The 12,354-nt window shown below is 40.3% G+C and overlaps 1 protein-coding gene across 1 annotated transcript in view; it reads right to left on the reverse strand.

Moving 5' to 3' along the window:
- Positions 1–12,354, reverse strand: part of OPCML (opioid binding protein/cell adhesion molecule like) — a 1,434,734-nt gene that overhangs the window by 825,620 nt on the left and 596,760 nt on the right. The window lies entirely within an intron of this gene.

A 12,354-nucleotide genomic window follows, 5' to 3' on the forward strand; every position in this document is an offset into this window, starting at 1 on the left:
AATAAGAAAAGTAAACGAGAACACCAGGCATGGTGGGAGGACAAGTACGAGATGATTAGCTGCATAAACATCTAAATCAATACCTGTTTAGAGTCCCTGGAGAATTGGAAATCAATGGGGTGAGCCAGATCAATGCTAAATCTCTCTTGGGATTCAGTAAATCTCTAATAACACAGAGAATGTCTCTTTCTATGAAAATGGAAATGAACCGGAAATTTTACAGAATAAATCTACTGTGAAATTAACTTGTTATTTCAGGGACCCAAAAAATATTAAATCATCTAGTAGGAAATGTCTTTTCTTACTGTTGGAGTTCCATCCTTTAAAATGAGTTAAACTGTACCCTAGTGTTTTCTTGTCCTCCAGGGATAGTTCCCTGATCAATCTTGCCTGACTCTGATCACGCTCTTCCCTTGCCAAATACATACTACATGCATATAGTAGCAAGTCTGTATTATATTCATTTGCACATGTTTTGTACATTGCTTTGGAAGTGAGTACAGTCTTTTTCCAGGATATACATATATAAAATTACAAATGAATATGTATATATGGATGTGTATATACATATATAAAATATATGTATGCATATAGATAACACATTTATATATCTATAATATTTTTGTAGATACATATATACATATACATACACAGACACATACACACATTTTTTTTTTATTCCCCATCCTAGATGAAAACCCTTTAAAGGCAGGAACTACTGCCTTGCATCAATAAATAATCATTGATGCCCCAATATTCCTAATAGGGTACTCTGTAACCAGTGTGGCTAGATGATTAGCTATGAAAAACAGGGAGAATAAAATTGAAGTATCTTACTGACTCCAGAGGCTGAGTCAATCCCTGCATATAAAGAGCTTGGATAGCAAAGACACTGTGGGGAAATGGAAAAGGTGGTAGAGGTGGAGTCAGGTTTTGGACTTGCTTATGTCCCAAAATAGCTGTAAGATCTCAGACAAGTCACTTACCCTCTCTTTCTAGCTATCTTGTAGAAAGGAAGGAGGGAGGGAGGGATGATGAATGGATGGATGGAAAGACAGAAGGAGGGAGGAAGAAGATAGGAAAAAGAGAAGGAAGGGGGAAGGAAGGAAAGGAAAAAAGGAAAAAGGAAGGAAGTAAAGTAGGAAGGGAGGGAAAAAAGAAAGGAAAGAAGGAAGGAAGGAAAGAATGAAGAAAGAAGTGAGGAAAGGAAGGAAAGGAAGAAAAGAAAGAAAGGAAAGAGGGAGGGAAAAGGAAGGAGGGAAAAGAAAGACAGGAAGGAAGAAAGGTAAGAGAAAGGAAATAAGCATTCATTAAGTGCTGCTATATGCTAGGCACTATGTTAAGTGCTTAAGAAATATCATTTATTTCCCATCAGAAGTAGGTCCTATTATTATCCCCATTTTACAGTTGAGGAAACTGAGGCAGGGGTTAAGTGAGTTTCCCAGAGTCACACAGGGAGCAGTTACATGAGGCTGGATTTGAATCCAGGTCTTTCTGACTTCAAGCTCATCACTCTAGCCTTTGCACGACTTACCTAGCTTGCTCTGGGGATGCAGTTCCAGAACAAGGCTTAGAGGCTTGGACAAGGAACAAGAAGTTTAAATGCAGGTGTTTCCTGCTGGAACTGATGCTACTATAGCATAACTGGATGACCAGTCTGCTTGTAGATACTATGGCCTGGCTTCTTTTGTTCATCTGAATCCCTCCCAAAGGAATCTTCTATGTGGAGAGCCATGCTGGATTCAACTCAACAAATGTTAATAGAATTCAACAAAATATATTGATTTAGGCATTGACTATGTGCCTGTCACAGTGTTAAGCCCTGAGGATGTGGAAACAAAGACAAAACAAACCCAATCCTCAACGGGCTTACATTCCACTGGAGAGGGAAAACATGAGAATAAATACATTTATTCAGAGGAGGGAATGAATGGGGGAGAGAGATCAAAGAACTCTAGCAATACTTTAGAGGTGGGGAGTATTTATAACTGAGGCAAACAAGGAAGACTTTCCAGAGGAGACACTAAAAGGAAGAATGGTGGAAAGGAAAGGCAAGAACCAAATCAGATGGACAGTAGATGGCTCCCACTCTCCCCACACCGAGTGCACTAGAATGAAACACCCTATAATGAATGGAGAATCTGTTGGTTAATTATTGTAGTAACAGGAAGAATAGTAATGACAAGGGGAGTATAGAAGAGAGAGATGAAGATTTCTGACAAGTACCTGTAAGCCCTAAGGTATTCTCCCTTGCCAAACAGTGACTTTCCCAACACTGAGTGCAGTGAGAGAGAGAGGGAGACAGAGAGAGAAAGAGAGAGAGAGAGAAAGAGAGAGAGAGAGAGAGAGGAAGGAAAAAGGCAGGCAAGATAAAGTACCACTTCATCTTCCATTTGGCATTTTGCTAATGGGGCAAAGGGAGGGAAGAAGGGCTAGATAATCTAATGGACTTTTTTCATCTTTAATTCCTAGGCTTCTACAGATCAGTCATTGCCCATCCTCTGCAATGCCAATTCTAAGACAGGCAAATGGAATGTGGTCTGAGAGGAAAGGTCACACCATTTCAACTCCATTAAATAAATTCCAAAGTGAGTACCAGAATCTTGTAAGCCAAGACATTCTTTTATTTTTCTCCCCAAGCAGAAAGTGCTTATGCATCAGGCTGAAGTTTTTTGTTCTTTCTTTTTAAGAAATTCACATTCAGTCATTCAAAATTAGTTGAACATTTGCTAAACACTCACTATATGCTAGGCACTTGGGGGACACTAAGATTCTAAATAAAATATGGAGAAGAAATATCAGTTTGAGTGAAATACAGAGCTATTATCTTAAATAAATCTCTACCCTTAAGGAACTTCTAATGTAGAAGAGTAGATAAGAGATAAACACAAATAATTATAACATTAGATAAAATGCGAAAATGTCATAAAAATAGTAAAAAGAAATGCTATGGGAGTTCAGAAAAGGAAGAGATCTCTTCTGGATGGAACTCTCAGGGAAGACATCATGAAGGAGGTTGTGGTACATACACTAGGCTCAGAAAGATAGGCAGAAATAGCAGAATGTGATGATTTATTAGATGTGGGAGACAGGGAGTGATATGGGAGAGTCAAAGATAATTGCACAGGTAGAACTGAGAGATCACGGGGAAGGGTACTCCATTTAACTGGAGAAACAGTATGAACAGCTCATTGGCACAGTAGAAAGAATGTTGTTCTTGGAATTAGGAAGACCTGAGCTGCAGTCCCACCTCTGATTTTACTATCAGCTCCTACCTCAGTTTCTTCATCTGTAATACAGTGATCACCATAAAGCCTACCTCCCAGGATTGCTGTGAGGGTCAAGCCCTTCGCCAACATTAAAGCATTACACGAACATTAGCTATTATAGGGGCTATTATAGGGGCAGAAAGGCACAAAGCTAGGGTAGGGTAGAAAAATCAATCAAACATTTATTAAAAATCGTTCATGTGCCTGGAGCTGTGATAAGCACTGCAGATACAAAAAGAGGCAAAAGATAGTCCCTGCCCTGAAGGAATATGATGCTTTGTTATTATGAATCTTTCAATATTTGTTCATTTGGCAATGGGGAGCTATCGCAAGTTTTTATTTTGGTTTTGCAGCAGAGGAGTGTCGTGATCAGAAGATTACTCTAGCAGGATGTATAGGCTGGATTGCAGAGGGCAGAACCTAGTGCCAGGGAGGCTAGTTAGGAGACTGTTTCAATGCTACTACAGACAGAGAGAGAGGTGAGACCCAGATTCAGGTGGTGGTAGTAAGACTGGAAAGAAGTAAATCTTTATTAAATATATTCATTACAAAGAAATGATAGGAGTTGATGAGTAATTGGATGTAGAGGAGAGGGAGATGGAGAAGGAAAGAGAGAAATCAAAAGCATCTTGGAAGCCTTGAACTCGGGTGACTGGGAGAATAGTTAGGGCCATTTTTTCCTCTCCTTCTTGGTGTTCAGTAGAGAATTTGCACCAGGTAGGTACTGAGTTTCCAACGACAGAAAGAATGAGTGCCTTGGGGTCGACTGGGAGACAAAAAAGACCTGAGTTTGAGTCTTATCTCTGACGTTTACTAGTTATGAACAAGACACTTAATCTCACTTGGTTTTAGTTTCCTTATATGTAAAATGTAAAAATATGTGGCTCCTGATATTAAGAGCACCTACCTTAGAGGGTTTTGTGGGAATATACAGATATACGTATAAATGAAATAATATGTATAAAATGCTTTGAAAAGTGTAATCCTGGGTTTGGTCAATGTTACGTGATTACAGATTCAAAACTATAAGGCACCTTAGAGGTCAATGAGTGATTGACCCACAGTTATACACTATCATCCTGATCTGTTTGCTTTTTGATAATAGCCTGCCTCAAACCCCCACATCTCAGCAGAGATACCCGTTGCCCTTCCTTCTCTGCCAAGTCATACAATTATGAGCTACCTCAGCCATTCATTGGAATTTCCTGATTAGCCTTTCTTGTACTTTTTATACTTTTGCAGTTGGGGAGCATGGTGCAGTGGCCTGACTATGCTGGAAACTCTGCCTTGTGACTTGACTTTCTGAAGATTCATCTAAGCTGGGCTGTGATGCCATCTTAGCTTTCCCCTCCTCTGAACTGCCCCTGGCCAAGGGGAGGATGGGACAGCTTTGAAAAGATCTCCTTGCAGAAACTAGTGAGCCAGAAGTGTTTAAGTGTTCATTCCTATTTGACCTGGCCCAAGTCTGTGTTTGTTACAGAAGAAACAAGAATCCTCCAAAATAGAATGCTACATATAATAAATGATGCTAGATGCTGTATATTTTAATGAGAAACAAATCCCATGTTGTTTCCCCATTTGCATAGATATAAATAACAATTTCATATTAGGAAACAAAGAAACTTTGCCTCCAGAACTGTATAAAATCAGGAAATCAGTAGTTCTAAGGCAAACCACAAAATAATCCCTGATATGGTTCTAGCTTCCCCAGTTTAGTAATTCTTCTACTTCTGCTCCTGCTCCTTCTTCTCTCCCTCTTCTAATGCAGTAGTTGTGGAGAGGTGGTGTGTGTGTGTGTGTGTGTGTGTGTGTGTGTGTGTGTGTGTGTGTGTATGAGATGCTTTGTATAGTCATTTTACAGGGACCATCATTCTCTTCCTGTGAAGCAAATCACATTTTCCTCTAGGGACTATGTCTAGGATTCCCATCAGTCAAGAATCAGTGGAAGGCATACTGATTATTTGCCAGATTATTCTCAGGGAAGAAAGGCAACATGCTATTCTCCACTGGTAAATGAACTGGCCCTCCAGGTATAGCCATCCAACCTTACTCAGGAGAATGAGGCACAAGGCAAGTGAGTGGTAAGATAAGGCCAGGGCCCAGAATCATTTGAGTCATCAATATCATCCATTGTTATGAATTCTTTGGTAGAATTGGTATGTTTTCAAAATGCCTAGCAATTATTTCCATTCAACGAAACCCAACCAACATCTATTAAATGACCAATATGTACAAAACACTCTATTCTCTATGACATATTATTCTTTATGACTTCCATTAACTGAAGGATTGATTGCCCATTTTCATGCCCCACTCCAAAGAACGCAGGCATGGCAAACCAAGAACACCCCATGAACCAGGTGTGAGAGTAAGGATAAAGATTCCTATTTAGCAACCTCTGACAAATATACTCAGCCAAGGACAAGAAGGAAGTCTGGAAGTCTTAGGCAAGCCAAAGGCAGGAAAAGGAATTGGAGACCCAGATTATTTTAGACTATGGGATTAATTTTGCCATCCTATTCTAATTCCAACTAGGAAGATGAATGAGAAGAGCTCTGGGCTGTGATTCCATGATTCTCTGAGTCTGTGGAAGGCACATTAAGGATCAGATATGATTTTCAGAGAAAACATTCATTTAGAGCTTTATTTTACAGATGAGGAAACTGAGACCCAGGAAGAAATACCACATTGAAGGTCACAAAAGACAAGATATCAAGTCTCTTTATTCTCTAGTTGAATGCTTCTTCAAGAGAGGAAGCACTGGTTTTGGGTCAAGGAACTGGGTCCAACTGTCCTCATGCTTACCATCTGTATGAACTTGGGCAAAACACCTCACCACCATTTACTTAAATTCTCCCCTCTGAAGAATGAGAGAACTGGACTATCTGGTCTATCCCAAAAGGGATTATCTATCCCTTCCAGCTTTAATTCAATTCTTGTACTATATTGTTATTATCCATTTTAATTGAGTCTGACTTCTCTTGACCCCTCTGTAGTTTGCTTGGAAAAGATATTATACTAGTTTGTGATTTCCTTCTCCAGCTCATTTTATGATTGAGGAAACTGAGGCAAACAGGGTTAAATGACTTGCCCAGGGTCACATAGCTACTAAGTGCCTGTGGCTAGATTCGAACTCAGGGAGATTAATCTTTCTGACTGTAGGCCTAATACTCTATCCAGGATACCACCTACCTACCCTATATTCCATTATAGCATATCAAATCATATCCTATCACATTATATCATACTGTATTATTCTAGATGACTTTTTGTTACATTATATTATACTGTATTATACTGTATATATCATGTTATGCTATGTTATGTTATATCACATCATATTTTTAAGAGGACACATACTATTTAAGAATACTGCCAATCACAGAACTAGGTCACAGGATTCAGCATTCAAGTCATTAAGCATTTATTAAGCACCTACTATTTGACAGACCTTACGTTGAGTGCTGGGAATATAAAGAAAGGCAAACTAGAGCTGTTCAATAGGAGCTATACTTCCCTTCAAACAACAACAACAACTTCTATTTTAATTATTCCAAAACCCTCTCTTTGCAACAATCCTGGGACACAGCAATTGAAAGTATTTCATTTTCTGGATAAGGGAACTGAGACTCATTTTAGTGAAATAATTTGCCCGTGGAAACACAGATAGTGAATTCTAGGTTGGAGAGGAGAAGCCAGATCTCTTGGCTCATTCCACTTTCCCTTACTTCCTGTGTATTGCAGTCAATTGGTCAGAAGCACTGGCTACTAAACTGCTGTTAAGGGAATCAGCAGATGTAATATAGGTACTTCCTGCCCTTGAGGATTTTCAGTTCAGTTGAAGAAATAAGCTATCTCAGAAGATGTGATCTCTTCTGCTAGTGTTCCCTCTGCAATGAACCTTGGAACATTTCCTTTATGACTGGTCAGAGGAGGCCTACATTGGCAGTTCTGTTCAAATTTCATAGCTTCTGGAAGGAATGGGGAGGGGTATTCACTTTACTGACACAGCATCTGTCTTTCCACTAGAAAATACTTTGAGAATGAAGGACAAACAACAGTCTGTGAGAAGTCCCCAATAGGGACCCAACTGGCCACTCCTCCTCTCCTCTCCTCTCCTCTCCTCTCCTCTCTTCTCCTCTCCTCTCCTTTCTTTTCCTTTCCTTCCTTCTCTTCTCTCCTTCCTCCCTGCCCTTTCCTCCCTCTCTCTCTCCTCTTGCACTGTCCACATGGGGAATCTTATCCTTATATGTGAGTGCTCTACCCTAACCAATATAAATTTTGGTCACTGAAACCTCACAAGATATCTTGGGGTTTGGGAGCTAGACTTTTTCTCTTTCCTACTTACTTATTCTATCATTTTAAAAATGGGACAATTAATCTCTTTGTCTAATGTAGTTTCATTCATAATTTCTTGAAATAGAGCTCTGGAGAACTAGACTTTAATAAAGTCTACTGGGATTCAAATGGAACTACTTGACCATGTCTTAAATCCAAATCACTCTGACTTTTACTGATTGTCCAATAATAGACCTGAACCCAAACCTCGCTTGGCCATAGTTTGGATTTTGATGGCTCGGAGTGAATGTAAATAGCAAATGTTTCTGTTCTGGCAAGAAGTGATGAGGGTCTTCCCCCTCCCAGTTTATTTTTTTTTGAGTAGGCAGACTAGGTTATCTTTTGCTTCATTTCTTATCTAGCCTTAAAATGCAGAATGGTAGTTGTCTCAGACAAACCTGAGACTAGGAAAGACCTTAGCTTAAAAAGTCCAAGGTCTCCCACTGTATCTGGGGTCATCTCCAGTCATCTTGACCTATATCTTGCCACTGGATGTAGATGACTTCAGAGGAGAGTGTGAAGCTGATGACTTTGCACAGATCTGCCTCACTTAAATCCAATTTGCTTACAAGTCAAGACAACTGTTTTCTGATGTCATTGGTACTCTTTGAGAACAGCATACTCTGTCTCTGTCTACCTCTCTGTTTCTATCTCTCTGCCTTTCTCTGTATCTGTCTCTATCTCTTTGTCTCTGTTTCTGTCTCTATCTGTCTCTGTCTTTCTCTCTGTGTGTCTCTCTCTGTCTGTCTCTGTCACACAGAGTCTTCCTTCTTCCTTCTCTTTCCATCTTTTCCCCACCCCCATGTCTATCAGTCTCTCTGTCTCCCCCTCCTCTCCTCTCATTTTTGCCTCCTTCCTTTTCATTCTCCCCTCTTTCTCTTCCTTTCCTTTCTTCCCTCTACCTCCAGTTCCCTCACCATCTTTGCACAGTACAAAGAGCACCAGGCCTAAAGTCAGGAAGACCTGAGTTCAAATTTGGCCTCAATTACTTGCTGTGTGACCCTAGCCAAGTCATTTGATCTTTGTTTGCCTCAGTTTCTTCTTATAACAATAGCCTCTGTCCCCCAGGATTGTTATGAGGATCAAATAAGATAGTAATTGTAAAGCACTTAGCATAGTGCCTGGCACATAATGAACACTATATAAATATTAGCTACTATTATATATTGCAGTTGGAAGTTATCGTACAGATGGTATACATCATATAAGATAACTATAAATACAGTGATATTTGAAGTATGCAGATAAGAGATCATTATATGTTGAGGAGAAATAAAATTATATTTTATTATACTACCTCCTAGAGGAGGTAGTATGTGAACTGGGCCTGAAAAGATGGACAATAATTCTACAAGTGGCAGAAATCATCTAGGCACATGGATAGATGTAAACGCCAGCATCTGGTAGAGATGGGAAAAGGGTACATGAAGCAGCATGGTGTGGGTATGGTCGGGAAGTGTCATGAAGGCCTGGCTGTGGATACAATGAGGGAAAACCTCATCTATTAGAGCTGGAGAATGCAGAGCTGTGGTCTGAGGTTGAAGTGTATATAAGGGTGGGGGGCAGGGAGAGAGGGTAAAAGAAAATTGCCAAAGTGTCAGCAGTAGAGAGTTACTGAAGGATTTTGAAGAGAAGGATAACTTGGTCAGAACAATAGAGAGGGAACATAAATCTGTCATCAATGTGAAGGATGGATAGGAAAAAAAGACAGAATTGGTGCTTAAAGAGGATGTTCCGTAACGGGGTGGTGGTCATGGGAACAGATTGGAAGGTAGAAACTACAGGTGGAGAATGTATTAGATCAGGTAACTGGATATGAAAGGTGAATAATAGGAATCAGATTTTGAATGTGGAAGAAAGGCTAAATGCCATGCTACAGATAGGCACAGAAGAGTAGGAAGGAAGAGTTTCTTAATAATCAGAGCTGTTCATTAAGGAGATGAATTTGACAACAGTATGTAGGATTGAGATTCAAGAGACTGTAATAACTGGAGGTTATTACAACAGTCCAGGTAAGAACTAATGAGTTTCTTACTAGAATATTGGCAATGGAAAAGAAAAAAAATATTAAAAACAATCCTGAAGGTTTGATAATTGATTGTAGAAGGCCAGGGCAGTGAATAAGAGGAATGATAGAGTGGAATAAATAAAAAAATGACTAGAAAGTTATAACTGTTGGTAACTAGGAAGATAATGATGCCAATAGTAGAACTAAGGAAGGGAAAAAGAACACATTTGAGGGGAAATGTAATTAGCTATGAACATGTTGGATTTGCAGAATCAACAGGTAATCAAGCTAGAAATATCTAGCAGGACCTTGAAAATAGGTGATTAGAATTCAACAGAGAAGTTGGGGCAAGATGTATGAAAAAAAGAGAGGAAAGAGGAGGAGAGAGAGAGACAGAGACATAGAAAGACAGAGAGGGACAGAGACAGAGAGAAGGACAAGACAGAAACAGAAAAACAGACAGAGAGCAGGACAGAGATAGAGACAGAAAAACAGAGAGACACATGCAGAGAGAAGGAGGACATAAGAGCCAAGTATAGAGCCTCAGGGAATTGTTATATCAAGGGGAAAGGAGGGAGGAAGAGCTAGCAAAAAACAGAAAAGGAATAAAGTATGTCTGCGTCTGGGAGGGCAGAGAGGGTGTATGAAGAAAATCAAGAGAGCTGAGTATCATAAATGCCAAGGGAAGCGAGAGTATTAACAAGGATACAATGATCAACAATGCCCAACGACATCCAGAAAGATGAGAATTGATAAAACTCCAATGGATATGGTGATAATCTTTGCAATTACATTTTCACTAGACTTGTGGGACTAAGGACCAGACTGCATAGGGGTGACTGAGTTGGTGAAGAGGACATGGGGGCATAGCGAACAGACTACTCTTATTAGTGGTTTGGCCAATAAAGGGAATAAAGGTACAGAGTGATAGCTCAGGGAGATTGGGGAAAGGACTGGAATGGCAGGTTTAAGGACATTTTTATTATTGTTTGTACAATAGGGAGACCTGAGTATGTTTGTAGAAAAGTAAGGAACTAGTGGAAAGGAAGAAATTTAAGATACAGGACAAGTAGATGATGGGTTGAGGACACAAAGAAGATGAGAGAGGATGAGATAAAGGATAGTTAGGGAGAGCTTAATCAATCAATTAATTACTAGTCAATCAACAAGAGTTTACTATTCATTTACTATGTGCTAGACCCTATGATAGATGTAAAGGATATGAAGACAAAAGGGAATTTATGTCCCATCAGAGATGATAACGCAAACATCCATATGGATATATAGAATAAAATCAAAACTAACACAAGGTGGTTTAGAAAGGAAGAGGGAGAGAGGTTTGATATAGAGGGCAATGCTCAAGCATTATTTTCCTTCATCCATGTAGAGGAACTATGCTATTGGGAGGGTGATGTCTTTACTTACAAGTGGATTGAATTTGAATGAGGTAGTCATCAGCCTCATTCTCTCTTCAGCAGCCATCTAGGTTCCATGGCAAGACATAGGTCAAGAGGATTGGTGATGGCCCAGGATGCAGTGGGAGACGTTGGCCTTGGTCCTTCCCAGGTCTCAGTTTGTCTGAGGTAATGCCCATTCAGTGATTAAAGGATAGGTAAGAATTGAGTCAAAAGATGGCCTAGTTTGCCTTTATTAAAGAATCCATCTGGCAAAGACCCTCAGAGTTTCTGGCCAGAATAGAAATAGTTACTATTTATACTTAATCTGGGCTATCAAAACCCAAACAATGAGCAAATGAGGCTTGGGCTGGGACCTATCATTGGCCAACCAGTCAAAATCGGAATCTGAAAGGAAATAAAGGTTTCTATGAAGAAAGATAAAAATTAGCAAATACCAGGGGAAATCTAAAGAGATTTGGGGTCATGGACCACAGGAGTTGAGGGAGTTCCTGAAAAACGTAGTTATGTCCTTGTGTTAAACTTGTGCCTGGAGCTCTGCACATCCCCTGGAGAGGGGTCCTTTAAACCCCAACGGTCCCCCACCAATGTGTTCCCACTGCTTCTTCAAAGACGTTCCCTGGGATCTGTGGCATGTTGGCTACACGTGACCTTGGCTTTGCCCACCAACCCTGGCTCTGGCTAGGCTGACTCAGGCTCTTCGCTGCTCTAGTAAAACATATGTCTGTTTCTGGCTATAGTCTAGGATTCCTTGAACTTGTGACTAGGGCATATTTCCCTGGGTGTTCCTTCCCAATATTTCCATGTTGACTTCACTTCATACCCACAGATGATACTTTCCTCTTCTTTTTGGCTAATAGGAACTAGATCCTGACCCGAGTTTCTTACCTGACAAAAGCCCAGGACTCCTTTATTATAGCTTGTTCCCCTCCTATAATCACTTGCTCCACCCCTGACCCTAGCTTGCAGCTGCCCTCCAGTGGCCATGCTCTGGTACTACTCTTCTGCCATAATTGGCATTGAAACTTTGAATCTTGGAGACAGGTAGGTTCCCAGGGCTGACAGCCCACACTCACCTCCACCTTCTACAACTCCTGCATAGCCAATTAATATTCCTAATGAAAAGCCAGTGCTAGCCTGAAGGACATAAGATATTTATTCTGGATTCATAACAATCCAACCCTTCCTTCTAAGGTTGGAATTGGCAAATAGGCTACAGGGAGATGATGGCGCATTTATCGAGAGCAATCATATTCAGAAAGAACAGGTCCCCTGCTGGGCAGGAGAACACCCCACTCAAAGCTCAAAGCCCAGAAGAGGATGC

Source organism: Notamacropus eugenii, chromosome 5, assembly GCF_028372415.1.
Source record: "Notamacropus eugenii isolate mMacEug1 chromosome 5, mMacEug1.pri_v2, whole genome shotgun sequence".
NCBI classification, from domain to species: Eukaryota; Metazoa; Chordata; class Mammalia; order Diprotodontia; family Macropodidae; genus Notamacropus; species Notamacropus eugenii.